Below are 18,381 nucleotides of genomic sequence, written 5' to 3'. Positions count from 1 at the left end.
CCCTCAGCAGCGTTCTCCTTTGGACAAGAGGGCCCAATCCTTTTCTCTGCTACTTCTCGCCCCTAGTAGGCCCTTCTCGGCTCCACAGAGCTCCACAGGCACAGAGAGCAAACCGTAGACTCTGACGCTCCCCAGGGCAGTCACGGGCTTCTGAATTTCAGCACCACCTTGGATGCGGTCTCCAGGGGCACAACAGGGTGAAAGAAGTGGCTGGGTGGCAGAGGGAAGACGGTCTTCCCACCCCGCCGTCCTGAATCGGGTCCCGAAGTCCAGCTTAAAAAGGCTGCAAAGGAGGCCGGGCGCGGCGGCTCACCCCTGTAATCCCAGCACTTTGGGAGGCCGAGGTGGGCGCATCACCTGAGGTCTGGAGTTCGAGACCAGCCTGGCCAACATGGTGAAACTTCATCTCTACTAAAAACAAAAACAAAAACAAGCCAGGCGTGTGGTGGGCGCCTGTAATCCCAGCTATTCGGGAGGCTGAGGCAGGAGAATCGCTTGAACCCGAGAGACGGAGGTTGCAGTGAGCCGGGAACGCGACATTGCACTCCAGTCTGGGTGACAAGAGTGAAACTCCGTCTCAAAAACAAACAAAACCCATTACCACCAACAACAAAACTAATCTACAAAGGAAATAAAATAATTAGAGGTTAGAATGCACCTCACCAGTGCTGGGAGGGTGTCCAGAGTGCCGCTGAGAAGAGCGCACGGGACCCAGAGGGTACTCCATGGACTTGGGGATGCTCAGTCTTGCCCACGCAGGTCTGGTGGAGAAGGCAGAGACTTCCACGACTACGCTGGACCCCCAGCGACTCGCAAGGTTCGTGGTAGAAATAAGTGTGTCTCAAAAGTACTGTCCAGGCCGGGCGCGGTGGCTCACTCCTGTAATCCCAGCACTTTGGGAGGCCGAGGCGGGCGGATCACGAGGTCAGGAGATCGAGACCAGCCTGGCTAACACGGTGAAACCCCGTCTCTACTAAAAATACAAAAAATTAGCCGGGCATGGTGGCGGGCGCCTGTAGTCCCAGCTACTCGGGAGGCTGAGGCAGAAGAATGGCGTGAACCCGGGAGGCGGAGCTTGCAGTGAGCCGAGATCGCGCCACTGCACTCCAGCCTGGGCGACAGAGCGAGACTCCGTCTCAAAAAAACAAAACAAAACAAAACAAACAAACAAAAACCCAAAAGTACTGTCCAGGGGAGTTGAGATTGCAATCCAAGGACAGGACGTGGGGAGAAGGAGCAAACAGTCCTGGAGAAGAGGAAACAGCGTGGGGCCTGGCCCTTATAACGGTCTTTTGGGATTCACCTATAGGGTGTGTGTGCCCCGGGGCGCCGGGGCGACGGTGCCGGGAAGATGGGTGGAAGATGGTTGGGGAGGGGTTGGCATCCATCACACTCCAATATGACACCAGTTGATCCCTTTTCCTAGGGGATTGTTCAGCTTCCTATAGGGTTTGCTAGACATAAGGTTGTTTTTGCACCCAAAAAGCCCATGGCTCTTGGAGGCATCCGGCAACTGAAGCATTGCTCTTGGGTCCTGAGAGCTGGAGGGCATGCAGCAACCCCAGCACCCACTCCCAGACACCTACACCTACATCCACTTTTCTGCAAAACAAAGCTCTGTTCCTTTCCTGTGTGCCGGAAGATGGGGTGTGGGAGGATTCCCTGCTGTCTGGTCCATCCATGGCTTCCTGCGGAGTGGAACAGGTTGGAGGTGGAGTTGGAGAGGGCGGTAATAACTGCAAGAATTCAGGAAAGCAAAGCTCTGGCTTGATGGGGAGGCCTTGAGGCCGTGTTGGAGGTAGATTGCTTTAAGGCTCACCTGTGGGCAGGGAAAAAGCAGGTCCTACCCAAATGATCTGGACTCGGTTTTCTCTGTAGGGAGCCCCAGAGTCTTCAATTTGCACGTTGATGTCTGAGAGGTGAGGCAGGCTGGCAGCTGCCTCTTTGAAATGTGGCCAGCACTAGCAGGCACCAGAGGGAGAAAATGCTTCCTAGTGTGTTAAGGACTCAAGGACCAAGCTTCAAGCTCGCATTGGGTCAATAGCAAGGCTGTGGTGGTCTGGCTGACCTGAGAACCCCTTCACCTGGAACCTCATCACCTGGAAGCCCAGCCGCTCCGGCTCCCACCTCACTGCACCGCTCCATCTATCCTGGCTGCCCATTTCCACTCCCCCGGTCCTGACAGAATCCTTGCCCTTCCAGTTTTGACCTTCCTATCTCTAGACTTTCCTCTGGAGCAAATTTTGCCTAGTCCTAATGTTTGCCAACAAAGTCGATTGTTAACAGCTACAAAAGTTCTTTTGGAAAAGATAGGAAGAATAATAGAAAGAAGGAGAACTGACATAAGTCAGGATCCCTGCTCAAAGCTAAGCCACTTACCTGCCTTATCTCTTTTACAGCCTCACAACACCGACAAGCCTCACAACACTGACAAGACAGAAATACTCCTATAGTCAACTTTTTGCTACTGGGGAAACTGAGGCTTAGTGAATTTAAGAGCCCTGTCCAACCAAGCCTAGGCAGCTAGGAATAGGCCAGGCCTGGATGGAACAGGGCTGGCCCTTCTGGCCACCAGCTGTGGTCCCAGACAGGACTCAGGAGACAAATCAGATCATTTGGATGGCTAAATGCAGATTCTCTCCTAGGCAGAGCAGAGCTCATCCCAGGAGAGCTGTCCCAGCCTGCAGGGAGCCGGACTGAGGCTTCCTAGCAGTCTCCAGTTCCTTGACTGCTCTGAGAGGTAGGAGGAAGGAGGGCAAGTGATCCCCATCCATGGCACAACCTGCTGCTTCCAGGGTACTGAGTCAGTGTGACCTTTTTGCATCTTAGAGATGAACGAGGGGGTACTTGCTGTGCTTTGTACCCCTTAAACAAGTATGTCCCCATTAAATTATCCCTTTGTGAAACCCCATTAAAAGACCACTTGCATTTGGAAGAGGGGGAGAGAGAAAAATAAAGGAAAGCACCTATAATACAGGGCAACATATTATTCCTGGGAGATGAAGACAGGTTGGTGAATGGCTAACGGTGCAATCTGCCCCATGGAAACAAGCACATTTCAAACACTCCAACATGCCCCCTTTTATGATGGGGAGAGACACTGATGGAAACACACACAGGAGAATTTTCCTTGTCTTAAGACATCCCATTTTCCTTAAGAGACCCAAGGAATGTTCTCAGGGTGGGGCACAGTGCTGTCCATTTATAACTACCTGTCTGCAGGTGCTAATGGAGGGACAAATGGCAAAGAAGGCATCTTTCTACTTTTTCTTTTAATCTACTTTCATGCTGTTTTTGCAGATTTATGAGGAATTAAAGACTTTTAAACTTTTTTTTTTTTTTTTCAGCCAGGAAAGCAGATTAAGCCTTTTGGGTAACAACAGATTTGTGTAGTAGCAAGGACAGAAAACCACTAATTATCCTACAAAATTGGTATGGATAGTGTTCACCCTAAAATTTTGTCTTTTTTAGTTTTGCCTTTTTCACCTTTCTTATGTGGGTGGTTTCTTATGCTAAGAAGGTTCATGTTTAGTGAATTTAAGAGAATATCCTATCAGCTGTCTGTCTGTCTGTCTATCTATCTATCTATCTATCTATCTATCTATCTATCTATCTATCTATCTATCTTATATACACACACACATATGATACCATACAAGTGTGTAAAATGCTAAGCCACCACACACACGCGCATACACACACACACATATATAAAATACCCTGCAACTGTGTAAAATGTTAAGGCACTTACTTGCTTTATCTCTTTTATAGCCTCACAACACTTCTATAGTCAACTTTTTGCTGCTGGGGTAGCTGAGGCTCAGTGAGGTTAAGAGCCCTGACCAAGCCCAGCCAGCTAGGAACAGGCCAAGTCTGGATGAAACAGGGCTAGGCCTTCTGGCTCCTGCCAGCTCTGGTCCCAGACTGAACTCTATATTATCTATATATTACACACACACACACACACACATATATTAAAATACCCTACAAGTGTGTATAAATAGGGTGTGTCTTAGGGGGTGTGTGTGTGTGTGTATGTGTGTGTGTATATATATATATATTCATTCAAATAACAAACAAAGCCCATGGCTATTCTGATATTAGCCATGTAGAGCCAGGAAAAGCAACTGGAAACAAGTGAGCCATATCAGGCCAATTATATCTGTATCCTATCACTTCTCATATTAAAACCTATAGCATCAAGTATTATCTCTTATCTGAAGAACCTTTCAGCTGTGTGATCCAGGCAGGCTCCTACTTCATTTATTTGTCATATAGTTTAATTCTAGCAACTACTTATGACACAGCTAGTTGTATTATCCCCATCTTACGGATGTGGACACTGAAGCACAGAAAACTCACATGCCCACAGTCATACACAGCTAGTCAGTGGCAGAGACAAGGTTTGAATCAAAACCGTCTGACCACAGAGTTTCTGCTCATAAAATCCATATCACAGGCCAGGCACAGTGGCTCACACTTGTAATCTCAGCACTTTCAGAGGCTGAGCCGGGTAGAACACCTGAAGTCAGGAGTTCGAGACCAGCCTGGCAAAGATGACAAAACCCCATATCTATTAAAAATACAAAAATTAGTCAAGTGTAGTGGCGTGCATCTGTAGTCACAGCTATTCTGGAGGCTGAGGCATGAGAATCGGTTGAACCTAGGAGGCAGTGAGCTGACATCATGACACTGCACTTCAACCTGGGTGACAGAGTCTCTGTCTCAAAAAAAAAAAAAATCCATATCACAAAGTTTTACATTTCAATCAAGTCCATGGGAAAGCTATATGCAAAGACATTTATTTCAAAATTACGTTCTTTTGGTGGGGATTAGGTGGATCGAAAGGCAAGGAATGTGAAGATAGTTGTATTCCCTCTCCCACCCCAAATTGCCTCAACTCTTCATTCCATAACTTTGTCTTCAAAATTTTCACTGCTTTAAAATATTCAAATGCCTTTTCTGTCTCAGGTGTAATGCCACATGCATAGGTTTTCACAAATGTTCAGAAGGCTGCCTGAATTATTACCTGTTTTGCTGCCTGTTTGGGGTCTTTTTCTCCTCTGTGAGAAGGATTTTTGCCTGCTCCTCACAGGTATGCTACTGCTCATACCGGCCTTGCTGGGAGAGGATCCTTGATGACTGGGACCTACATAGATGCCAGGATGCTAAGGAGTCAACGCCTTGTTCCCTTGGTAGCTGGCTCAGGCTGGTTCTAACAGAGCCTATTGATGCAAACCAGAATTTTGAAGCTTGGTTCACAAAGTTGAGAAAACCCCAACTTTCTTTGTTTTGGTCAGTAGAGTACTGGAAGCCACCTGAAAGTATACGTTCAGCGAAACTGAAGGGAAAATTCCAAACAAAGTAAACTGGTGACTCAGATTCAAATTTGGTGGCTGGATGCAAACAAAAGTTAGCTCTCCATGAGGCTAAGCATCTAATATTCCTGAGGCCACAGTGAAGCAGAAATCATTGTACCTAGTTAATTATTATTTTGTTGACTCAAAGCAACAGAGTGAGAGACAGCATTCAAATCTTCAGCTTGTAAAAATAAGCCATTCAAGTGTGTGTTACTCATCTGGCCATTTAAGTGTGTGACCATCTGGAGATGGTCAGCCTGTCCTAGGGGAATATTCAAAGACAAGATCAGCTGTGTCTACCTGGTTATGCCCCAGGCCTATTCCAGATTTAGACCTTCCTGGTTTGGGAAGTGGGTCATGGGAAATTTGGAGGAGATGGAAATGTGGGTGGAGCCATGAGTCCGAACGTACAGCATGGAGAATGCAGGAATCGAGTGGGTGAAAAACAATAATTCTTCTACACAAATGGAAACTTTCTCATTTGTGCATTTATTTAACCTCCACTTATTAAGCAGGCAAGATGTGGCCAGCATGGTACCAGGCACTTGTGGATACAAAGATTGATAAGTCACAGTCCCTGGCCTCCAGGAGTTTTTAGATCAGTGAGGGAGAGGCAAGAAAGCTGATATGATTTAATATAATACACCCTGGTAATTAGTACAAAGAGCTTTGGAAGTTTGAAAGAGTGGTCTGTCCTGCCATGAATAACTGCCTAGGAAAGACTTCACAGTGCAGATGATTTTGACTTGGATCTCAGAAGATGGGTGAAGTAGGAGCAGAGCAAGGATGAGATAAGAGACAGATGGCAATCCCACTGGAGGGAAGCACAAAGCAAAGGTGGAGGATATCAGACCACGTTCTTTTTTGTTTTGTTTTGTTTTGTTTTTTGTTTTTTGTTTTTTGTTTTGAGATGGAGTTTCACTCTTTGTTGCCCAGGCTGGAGTGCAGTGGCGCGATCTTGGCTCACTGCAACCTCCGCCTCCTGGGTTCAAGCAATTCTCCTGTTTCAGCCTCCTATGTAGCTGGAATTATAGGCGCCTGCCACCACGCCCAGCTAATTTTTGTATTTTTCGTAGAGACGGGATTTCACCATGTTGGCCAGCCTGGTCTTGACTCCTGACCTCAGGTGATCCACCAGCCTCGGTCTCCCAAAGTACTGGGATAACAGGAGTGAGCCACCATGCCCAGCCCAGACCATGTTCTTATTTCTCTTGGGGGGGACAATAAAAGATGTTGGCATTTGTGCAAATAAGCTATAGGTTTCTCACATTGTTCTTTATAGGTTCCCTCCCACCCCCGCCACCACCACAGTTTCTCATTCTGTTGCTCAGGATGGAGTGCAGTGGCATGATCATAGCTCACTGTAGTCTGAAACCCCTGGGCTCAAGAGATCCCTGGACTGCCTTAGCTTCCCCAGTAGATGGGACTACAGGCACGCACCATCATGCCTGGCTAATTTAATTTTGTTGTTGTTGTTGTTAGAGACCAGGTCTTACTATGTCGCCCAGACTGGTCTTGAACTCCTGGCCTCAAGTGATCCTCCCACCTAGGCCTCCCAAAGTGTTGGGATTACAGGCGTGAGAGCCATCCTGTCAGTTCTGTCACATAGTTCTTCATTAGGGTGTGTCTTATCTCTGTCAAATTTTATGGGGAATAAAGACAGGAGTAGATTTGAAATGGTTTCCAAGAAGATAGAGTTTCTTTTTGTCAAATTTTAGATTTCCATTTAGAGTGAGTAAATTCAGCTCTTTGTGTCCTGGACATTTACCTGAAGGCTTAAGGCAGAGAGAAGGACACACAAAAGTAGACGAGGTTGTGAAAATATCAGAGGAGATTAGTACATGGAGAACTACGGCCAAAAAAAAAAAAAAAAAAAAAAAAAAAAAAAAAAAAAAAAATTCCTGCCAGAATGTATTCCTAACTTTGCACAAATGCCAGAAGTATTGGTACCTTTGGCTTCCTCCTCAGTGCTTGTGCCTATCAGAACAGATGAAACATGCTGTTTTGGTTAGTTCCCTATGTGTCTCTCTGTCCCTCCGGGCTGGAAGCTCCTTGGAGGCTGGGTGTATGGCTGATTCACTCATGTTCCCAGCCCCTGGAATAGGGCTAGTCACATAAGAGCTCCGTACATTGTGAATGAATTCATGATGCAAGTTTAAGAATATTGTTTTTTAATTTGTGTTAATGATAGCTGGAGCATCTGAATATCTTTTTATGTTTGCATTTGGGGTTTTGCAGTTGGGATTGCATAAAGTAGCCATTGTCCAACTGGCTATTATTTATGGCGGGACCAGGTTGGCAGAACTGAAGGGCCTGAATGCAGATGTTAAACTGTGTACTCTCCATTGACCTTGGACAGTCACCTCCAAGAAACTCAAGAGCACCCAATGTGAAAATCACTGGCCAAGAGGCTTTAAATCAATATCATCACATTTGTTGCTTTAGTCACTTCTCAGAGGGATAGTAAAGTCTCAATCATGCTCTTTATATTGGTTGTTCTACCATTCAGAGGCATGATAGAATCTTACAGGACTGAAACGCAACATAATCTTTTTTTTTTTTTTTTTTTTTTTTTTTTTGAGACGGAGTCTCACGCTGTTGCCCAGGCTGGAGTGCAGTGGCGCGATCTCGGCTCACTGCAAGCTCCGCCTCCCGGGTTCCCGCCATTCTCCTGCCTCAGCCTCCTGAGTAGCTGGGACTACAGGCGCCCGCCACCGCGCCCGGCTAATTTTTTGTATTTTTAGTAGAGACGGGGTTTCACTGTGGTCTCGATCTCCTGACCTTGTGATCCGCCCGCCTCGGCCTCCCAAAGTGCTGGGATTACAGGCTTGAGCCACCGCGCCCGGCCGCAACATAATCTGTATGTGTATGTTTTCTCGTAGTTGTTATTTGTCATTTTATGTATAGTCTGAGCATTAGTCAAGATGTTTTCTTAATTGGACTAAAGAGTGGGTTAAGAAGACAATATCTGGCTGGGCAAGGTGGCTCATGCCTGTAATCCCAACACTTTGGGAGGCCAAGGTGGGAGGATTGCTTGAGCCCGGGAGTTGAAGATCAGCCTGGGCAACATGATGAAATGCCACCTCTACAAAAAATACAAAAATTAGCATGGTGGCATACATGTGTAGTCCCAGATACTCGGGTGGCTGAGGTGAGAGAATCACCTGAGCCTGGGGAGTTGTGGGGAGTTGCAGGCTGCAGTGACATATGATTTCACCACTGCACTCTTTCTTTGCCCCATGGCTTCCATATAAAGTTTAGAAAACTTAGGGAATGGCAATGACTTGGGTTCTCCTTTTTTTTTTGAGATGGAGTCACCAGGCTGTAGTGCAGTGGTGTGATCTCAGCTCACTGCAACCTCTGCCTCCCGGGTTCCAGTGATTCTCTTGCCTCAGCCTCTGGAGTAGCTGGGACTACAGGCACGCATCACCATGCCCAGCTAATTTTTGTATTTTTAGTACAGACGGGGTTTCACCATGTTGGCCAGGATGGTTTTATCTCTTGACCTTGTGATCCTCCTTCCTCAGCCTCCCAAAGTGCTGGGATTATAGGCGTGAGCCAGTGTGCCCTGCCAACCTGGGTTCTTAATAGTTAGGATCTTATGGTTACCGTCCCAGGGAAAGGTCAAGATCTACGTAGGTAGAGGAATTCACCCAAGAAGTTCTGATTCTCTTCTTTTCACCATGGCTCTGCCTTAGTTAACATTTTCCAAGGTAGCCACCAATTGGATCTTGGAAACAAGTGTGAAGAAAAGCATTACATGAGATCAAAACACGATCAGCTCCCTCTGAATTCTACCTTATGTTTTAGACACTCTATTGGCTCCCTGGCTTGGAGTAATTTCAAATTCCCACTGGCTCAGTGGCAAGACATCTTCTCATTCTTCTTTTCTAAATATATTCTTCATTAAAAAAAAAATTCTCCTCACCACTTTGTCTCTCTTGTGATTTCTCTTTTAAAAATTCAAATTGCGGAGGACTTCACAAGTGAAATAGAATACATTTTTGAGCATTATGTTTACTGCTGTTCATAGCTCTAGGGAGCAGTAAACATTTTCAGTAAAGAAATTTATAACTTTTGTTTGCTTTGAGTTGAAAAGACCATGTTAGCCTTGCTAATCATTTCAGAGATACTGGCTTGTGTCTTTGTATCCAGACAGCTGAGGTACTGTACAAATATCATCCAGTTACCAACAGATGACTCAAAGACAGGCCAAATTTTGAGGGTTATGGGACTCCAGTGACAAGGACAGAATCAAACTCTCTTATTATCAATACTAAAATATGACTCCTGAAAGCCTGTTGTAAGAAATTCAGATGAGATTGAATGACAAAAATGCCAAATATGAGAAATCTAGCTTTCAGTCAATTGGCAATCCTCCTGCACTAAGTTGCAAGTCTATGAAAAATAGATTACCTGGGTACCATGGCATTCTCCTGTAGTCCCAGTTACTCAGGAGGCTGAGGTGGGAGGATCATTTGAACTCATTAGTTCAAGTCCAGCCTGGGCAACATAGTGAGACCCCATGTCTAAAATTTCTTTAAAAAAATGACTAACTTTTCTTTCTCTCTCTCTTCTCTTCTTTCTTTCTTTCTTTCTTTCTTTCTTTCTTTCTTTCTTTCTTTCTTTCTTTCTTTCTTTCTTTCCTTCCTTCCTTCCTTCCTTCCTTCCTTCTTTCCCTCCTCTTTTTTTCTTTTCGTTTTTTTCTTTTTTTTTTTTTTAACACAGGGTCTTGCTCCATTGCCCAGACTGGAATGCAGTGGCATAATTATAGCTCACTGCACCCTTGACCTCCTGGGACCAAGTGATCCCCCCAGCTTAGCCTCTCGAGTAGCTGTAACTATAGGTACTTGTCACCAGACCCAGTTAATTTTTTATTTTTTGTTGAGATGGGGTCTCACTATGTTGTCCAGTTTGGTCTCAAACTTCATGCTCAGTCCTCCTGCCTTGGCCTCCCAAAATGTTGGGATTACAGGCATAAGCCACTGTGCCTGGCTGACAACTTCACTTTCATGATTCTAATATGAAACCAATATAGTACCCTTTGCCACTTTGGAGAATTATGTTCATGCACAGATGCCTATATCTAGGAATCTAAATAATTATTACAACAAACACATCAATTTAATACTCTCAATGCAAACATTCCTAAGAAATAATAAGGACAGAAGTTCTATTACTTCATTATGGAATAGTTACAAATAACATCCTTCAACCCATAGCCGTATTTATTGGATACAAAAGCAAAAAGAGAGGAAAATGAAACATTCATTAACCATTGGAATAAAAACTATAAATATCTAAATGTTTGCGAGTTTGTGCCTGAATAATGGAACACAGTTCCTACTTTACAACCATAGAACCTGGCCTTGTGCACACAAATTCAATCCATTTTTCATCAAGGAACAAAACAATGGAAGAGCTGGTACTATTCTATCATTTGCTGAGAAAGACAAAGCTGAGAACAAAGAGTTAATATTTACCTGTCCAGAAAACCAGCATTTTAGGACAGTGAGCTATTATCTTGACATAAATCTAAAACTGCAAAAAAAAAATTACAGAAGTAGAGTGAATTATAGACCTGCGGTTTTCTTGGATTTACCTGGTTTTGAGGGAGAGGGACTATAAAAGGTGAAGTGTATCCTGGAGTTGGACTGTCTAGAGAAGAATTTTGTGTGAATGGGCAATTGTGTAAAAACTAAAATTACACATTTATAAATTCAAAAGATATAAATTATTTTCATTTAAAACACAGGATGCTAGGAAATTTCCTTTTGTATGACGTATGGCTGCTTGAACTGTCTACTTGCACAAGATGGCCTTTAATAATCTTCCATGGTAGTCAATGAAAAAATTCTTCCTATGTTGCCAATTTACTGAGCATAAATTACTGGGAACCTTATATGGAATAAATTATGTTCTTAAGCCTTCTCAGATGTGAAGCCAATAGAGATTTTAAAGCAGAAAACGAAATGCAAAATGTAGCTCGAAGGGGCATTGGTGTGCATTTGGAACCCTCTCTGGAGCTGTTTCCTCTCCACCCCTGTGAGAGGATTACAGGGCCGCATTCCAACCTGAGGCTTTCTTAGCCACATGTGGCTCTTCAAAAACCTGCATGCGGTTTTCTTCTTAGATTTAAATACGGCGACAAGGAACACTGCAATGTTGATGTGGCGGTGAGCCCAAGAAAAAAACTGAAGAACTCTGCTTGAGTCACAGACAGGACAAATAGGGAAAGTATCACTGACCCCAGATGTGCTGTTACCTGACTTGGGAGCCGTTGTTGAGAACCCGGCACTACCATACCCTTTTGTACAACCATTGTAAGTGCAAATCATGGGTACTCATAAACGCGAGGTAAGTTTAATTGATTTGTGGCTTTCCACATTGCTGACGATGAAGTGGTTCTTTGGCTGTTGAAAGGTGAGAGGGACTTGATTTCAATACAGAGATGAGATGCTGCATTCTCTAAACTGACAGATGGAAATTCTGCTTCCGAATTCATTATTTGATGTGAAGGACAATGATGAAAATTTGAATCTGCGAAACAGTTCAGCAGGTCAAAATATAGTCAGACCACTAAAAGTTAAATGAATTTGGATGTTAAAATTCATTGGGAAATACATTTATATGGCAGTTTCTAGGTTCCCTGATAATCATTTTGATGGCCTTTTCTGTATCATCTTAAGTTTCCTCCTCTCTCTCTGCACTACTAAGATATGCAACTTTGCTGGAATTTTGTGTCTACGCAATACCTTGACATAGGAATGGAAAATAACATCCTTTATCAAAAGATAACAAAGATCTCTATGAGAGATGGAAGCTTTCTTGGTCTTCTGTGGAGAGTGTGAGAAAGTAGAGGAAGATCAACCCCACCCCTGATCCATGTCTAATTATCTCCTTTCTCATCCTAAGTATACAGCTATATATTGTCTATTAATGGAAAATTAGGTTACAATTATAATTGGTTAAGATATTAAAAGTATATGAATAAAATTCAACAGTTTCCCCTTCTAATCAACCTCCCCTCCATAGTTTTTTTTTTTTTTTATAATTAATTTTTGGAAACAGAGTCTCACTGTGTCACCCAGGTTGGAGTGCAGTGGTGCAATCATAGCTCACTTCAACCTGGAAGTCCTGGGCTCAAGAGATCCTCCCAAGTAGCTAGGACTACAGGCATATGCCACTGTGCCTGACTAATTTTTTTTTTGTTTATTTTTTTATTATACTTTAAGTTCTAGGGCACATGTGCACAATGTGCAAGTTTGTTACATATGTATACATGTGCCATGTTGGTGTGCTGCATCCATTAACTCATCATTTACATTAGGTATATCTCCTAATGCTGTCCATCCCCACTTCCCCCACCCCATGACAGGCCCCAGTGTGTAATGTTCCCCATCCTGTGTCCAAGTGTTCTCATTGTTCAATTCTCACTTATGAGTGAGAACATGCAGTGTTTGGTTTTCTGTCCTTGCAATAGTTTGCTCAGAATGATGGTTTCCAGCTTCATCCATGTCCCTACAAAGGACATGAACTCATCCTTTTTTATGGCTGCATAGTATCCATGGTGTGTATGTGCCACATTTTCTTAATCCAGTCTATCATTGATGGCCATTTGGGTTGGTTCCAAGTCTTTGCTATTGTGAATAGTGCTGCAATAAACATATGTGTGCATGTGTCTTTATAGCAGCATGATTTATAATCCTTTGGGCATATACTCAGTAATGGGATGGCTGGGTCAAATGGTTTTTCTAGTTCCAGATCCTTGAGGAATTGCCACACTGTCTTCCACAATGGTCGAACTAGCTTACAGTCCCACCAAGAGTGTAAAAGTGTTCCTATTTCTCCATATCCTCTCCAGTACCTGCTATTTCATGACTTTTTAATGATTGCCATTCTAACTGGTGTGAGATGGTATCTCATTGTGGTTTTGATTTGCATTTCTCTGATGGTCAGTGATGATGAGCATTTTTTCATGTGTCTGTTGGCTGCATAAATGTCTTCTTTTGAGAAATGTCTGTTCATATCCTTTGCCCACTTTTTAATGGGATTGTTTGATTTTTTTCTTGTAAATTTGTTTAAGTTCTTCGTAGATTCTGGATATTAGCCCTTTGTCAGATGGGTAGGTTGTAAACATTTTCTCCCATTCGGAGGTTGCCTGTTCACTCTGATGGTAGTTTCTTTTGCTGTGCAGAAGCTCTTTAGTTTAATTAGCTCCCATGTGTCAGTTTTGGCTTTTGTTGCTATTGCTTTGGTGTTTTAGTCATAAAGTCCTTGCCCATGCCTATGTCCTGAATGGTATTGCCTAGGTTTTCTTCTAGGGTTTTTATGGTTTTAGGTCTAACATTTAAGTCTTTAATCCATCTTGAATTAATTTTTGTATAAGGTGTAAGGAAGGGATCCAGTTTCAGTTTTCTACATATGGCTAGCCAGTTTTTCCAGCACCATTTATTAAATAGGGAATCCTTTCCCCATTTCTTGTTTCTCTCAGGTTTGTCAAAGATCAGATGGTTGTAGATGTGTGGTATTATTTCTGAGGGCTCTGTTCTGTTCCAATGGTCTGTATCTCTGTTTTGGTACCAGTACCATGCTGTTTTGGTTACTGTAGCCTTGCAGTATAGTTTGAAGTCAGGTAGTGTGATGCCTCCAGCTTTGTTCTTTTGGCTTAGGAGTGTCTTGGCAATGCAGTGTGCCCAACTAATTTTTACTGTTTTTTTTTTTTTCTGAGATGGAGTTTCGCTCTTGTTGCCCATGATGCAGTGTAATGGTGCAATCTCAGCTCACTGCAACCTCTGCCTCTTGGGTTCAAGCAATTCTCCTGTCTCAGCCTCCTGAGTAGCTGCAATTACAGGCATGCTGCACCATGCCCAGCTAATTTTGTATTTTTAATAGAGATGGTGTTTCTCCATGTTGGTCAAGCTGTTCTTGAACTCCTGGCCTCAGGTGATCCACCCACCTAAGCCTCCCCAGGTGCTGGATTACAGTCGTGAGCCACTGCGCCCAGCCATTTTTAAATTTTTAAGAGATGAGGTCTTACTACGTTGCCCAAATTGGTCTCAAACAGTTAGCATCAAGCAATCCTCCTGCCTAGGCCTCCCAAAGTACTGGGATTATAGGCATGAGTCACTGGACCAGGCTTCCTCTTGGCAGTTTTAAAATTGTATCCAGTAATTCCCTGATTCTCCCGACTTCAAGAGGTGAGGTCTGAGTCCCAGAAGTGACATTGTACAACTTTGGAGGCTGAGTAATAAAAGGCTGGGTAATAAAACATCCATTCTGGCTCTGGTGTGGGTGCATGCTCTTTCTCTTTCTTCCTCTCTTGGATCCTTGGCTCTGGGAAGCCTTACAGAAAGGCCCACATGGTGAGAAACTGAAGTCTCTGCCAATCACCACAAGGAACAGAGGCCTGCCAACTGTGAGAGTGAGCTTGGAACCAGGTCCTTCTACCACAGTCAACTCTTGAGATGACCTCAGCTTCACCTGGCAGCTTGACTGCAACTTCCAGAGAGACCCTGAACTGAAACCACCCAGCTACGAGATTCTCAGATTTCTGACCCTCAGAACCTGGGAGAAAATAAATGTTTGTTGTTTTAACTTGCCAAACTTGTGGTTAATTTTTTACATAGCAATAGACAACTAGTACACCCCTATGAGTGAAATTAGTACAGTGTCTGGTATTGACTAGAAAAGGCACTTAATAAATATTTGTGGAAGGCATGAATTAAAATGAATAAATAAAAAGTTTAATTTATGTCCTTCTACACCTTTCTCATTTGTATAGCCTCTTTGAAAGTAGCTTAACAGAAGAGTGTTTCTGAGAGAGGATCTCTTTAATTATTAAACATTCAATCATTCAACAAATATTTATTACTGCTATTATTTGTCAATGAACCACTTTCTTCAACTATGAAATACTTGTGAGCCCAGTTAAGTATCTGCCAAGCTTTCATAAAAATACATTTATTGAATCTCTCCCTGAAAGACTCTCTGCTATAGAGGTTAAAACCCAGTTGTCAGGTGAGTTAGACACAGATGACCAAGAGAGGTGAAGGGTTAGTGAAAGGAGAGAAGTTATTTTAATACTGACATACTTAAAGTAATCATGGGTGAGAATGAGATCCATCACTGAACTAATAAGGAATAATAAGGATGGGTGTAAATAATGCAAGGCATTCAACAGTTACTTGGAACAATTTGGGGAAAATGTAGCTCACTCATAGTCTCTGCAGTGTGAAGTGTGGCCAAAGTTAGTTTGGGGGTCAGATCTGGGTTAGCATTCTACCGCTGCCATTACAAACTATGAGAATTTGTAGAACTCATTGAATCCTTTTGACCTTATTTTCTTCATCTATAAATTGATCAGGTAAACACTATGATTTAGAGTTTTTTGGGTTTTTTTGAGACACGGTCTTTTTCCGTCCCACCCAGGCTGGAGTGCAGTGGTGCGATCACGACTCACTGCAGCCTTGAGACTTCCTGGGCTCAAGTGATCCCCCCTGCCTCAGTCTCCTGAGTAAGTAGGACTAGAGGCACACCCACCATGACTGACTAGTTGTAGAGATTTTAAATTACACAAAGCATGCAAAAGATTTAGCTTGTTGCCTGGCATATAGTAGGTACTTGAAAAATTGTTAGCTCAAAAAAAAAGAAAAAAAGTCTGGGCGCGGTGGCTCACGACTCTAATCTCAGCACTTTGGGAGGCCGAGGTGGGAGCATTGCTTGAGTTCAGGACTTTGAGAGCAGCCTGAGACACATGTCAAAATCCTGTCTCTACAAAAAACACAAAAAACTAGCCAGGCATGGTTGCACATTCCTGTAGTCCCAGCTACTCAGGGGCTGGGGTGGGAGAATTACTTGAGCCTGGAAGGTCAAGACTGCAGTGAGCTGTGATCCTGCCACTGCACTCCAGTCTGGGTAACAGAGTGAGACCCTATCTTGTAAAAAAAAAAAAAAAAATTTAGCTACTTTTTTTTTTTTTTGAGATGGAGTCTCACTCTGTCACGCAGGCTGGAGTGCAATGGTGTGATCTCAGCTCACTGCAACCTCTCCCTCCCAGGTGCAAGTAATTCTGCCTCAGCCTCCCAAGTAGCTGGGATTATAGGCATGCGCCACCACACCCAGCTAATTTTGTATTTTTGGTAGAGTCAGGGTTTCACCATGTTGGCCGGGCTGGGTTTGGAGGTTTTCAAGTCTCCTACATTGTTAGAACACTTTCCTGCTTATGTGCACCTCCCTCCTTTTAGCTAAACATCAGTATGGCAGAATTGTCTGAAAATCTAGAGTCAGGAGGAATGATTGGAGTATTGTTGGCCTTCTCAGCTGCTCTAGGAGGAGCTTGATGTGATGGGATAAAGGCAACATGGACACAAGGGCAGTCTCTATGCTGCGTCCTCACACTCCACATGGCCTTCCATCCCACGGTGTTTCCGCCCGTTGGTTGGTCTCTCTTAAGAGACCATTTGGAGGCTCCTCTTGTACCAAAGTGACCTTAATGGTGGTTCCTGCATGTTTCTAACCTACACTTCTGAGAGGTGAGGTATATGGGCCATTGCAGAAATAGCTCAATTAAAACATTTCAGGGCCATTTAGTAAAAGAGTCAAGAAATATTTTCTTGTTCATTAGTTGGCTGCTTTACCTTAACTTGACCATGGTTCAAACTGTGAGCCTCTCCGCATTTTCCTTCTTTCTGTTAATCTTACTAACCCTTCTCGCTTTGCCAATATCTTCCTCTACTTTCACCCACCTCAATCTCTCTCCTCCCTCCTTCCCTCCCTCCCTCCCTCCCTCCCTCCCTTCCTTCCTTCCTTCTTTCTTCCCTCCTTCCTTCCTTTCTTTTTCTTTCTTTCTTTTCTTTCTTTCTTCTTTTCTTTTCTTTTTTCTCTTTCCTTCCTTTTCTCTCTCTCTTTCTCTTTCTGTCTTTCTCTCCCTTCCTTCCTCCCTTCCTTCCTTCCTTCCTTCCTTCCTTCCTTACTCTTTCTTTCTTTCTTTCTCTTTCTTTCTTTCTTTCTTTCTTTCTTTCTTTCTTTCTTTCTTTCTTTCTTTCTTTCTTTCTTTCTTTCTTTCTTTCTTTCTTTCTTTCTTTCTTTCTTTCTTTCTTTCTTTCTTTCTTTCTTTCTTTCTTTCTTTCTGTTTCACTCTATCATCCAGGCCTGAGTACAGTGGTGCAACTATGGCTCATTATAGCCTCGACCTCCTAGGCTTAAGCAATCCTCCTCCCTAAACTTCCTGAGTAGCTGGAGCCACAGGCATGTGCCACAAAACCCAACTAATTCGTAAAAAATTATTTGTAGAGATGAGGTCATCCTGGGCTGCCCAAGCTGGTCTTGAGCTCCTGGGGTCCAGCAATCCTCCTGCCTTCTTAGCCAGTTTTGTTCATTTTTTCCCCTTCCTTTCTACTCTGTCCATCTCTCACTCATGGTGAGGTAGGAGCTAAGAAAACAAGAGGGACTGTAACCATTTTAGTTCCTTTCTTTTCTTCTTTTTTCTTACTCATGTCACATACTTCCATAGCAGAGGCACTTTGGAAATTGCCAAGCGAATGAGCTTGTTTCAGATGAATCCGTTTATATTTGAGTAGAGGTCTAGGGCTTATTTGGGCTCAAAAAAATAAAGTAAGTCTTTGGATAAATTGAACAAAACATCCTTTTTGTTTGGCTTGCTATTTGGCTACAAACACACTATTATTCTTATTCTCATCTATTTGGCATTTCCTTGAATCGGTCTTCTCATCTTTTGGCAAAAACAGACAAACAACAAACAAACAAACAAACAAACGAAATACCTCAAAAAGCATGAATACATGAAATTTATTTTACATCAGTCAGTTTCAACATACTCCTTGGTAGGAGGGTAAAGATATAATGAGCACAGTTAGGAGTATGATGTTATTTGCTAGATTTATTAAAGTGTGCTTATGATTTAAGTCCTTTGGATGACATCTGCAAATAAATATGACTAATGCATTAAATACAATGTCTATATTAAGCCTACATTTACATTCTGCACATTTTTGTATTA

The 18,381-nt window shown here is 43.3% G+C and overlaps 1 protein-coding gene across 4 annotated transcripts in view; it reads left to right on the top strand.

Annotated features, from left to right (window-relative positions):
• LOC139364368 (uncharacterized) overlaps window positions 1-18,381 on the top strand; it is a 62,289-nt gene that overhangs the window by 20,272 nt on the left and 23,636 nt on the right. Inside the window, exon 2 of one of the 4 annotated variants that reach the window (XM_071100601.1) lies at window positions 11,494-11,717. The exons of 2 other annotated variants lie outside the window; for them this stretch is intronic. The gene's annotated coding sequence lies outside the window, so the exon portion shown is untranslated. Of the gene's footprint in view, window positions 1-11,493; window positions 12,370-18,381 lie in introns of those variants that run through there. One more of the 4 variants, XM_071100600.1, reaches the window with a different exon arrangement.

The sequence above is a fragment of the Macaca nemestrina genome, chromosome 7 (assembly GCF_043159975.1).
Source record: "Macaca nemestrina isolate mMacNem1 chromosome 7, mMacNem.hap1, whole genome shotgun sequence".
Taxonomy (NCBI): Eukaryota; Metazoa; Chordata; class Mammalia; order Primates; family Cercopithecidae; genus Macaca; species Macaca nemestrina.
Note: the sequence above shows the minus strand (reverse complement) of the source record. Positions and strands in the feature narration are given on the sequence as shown.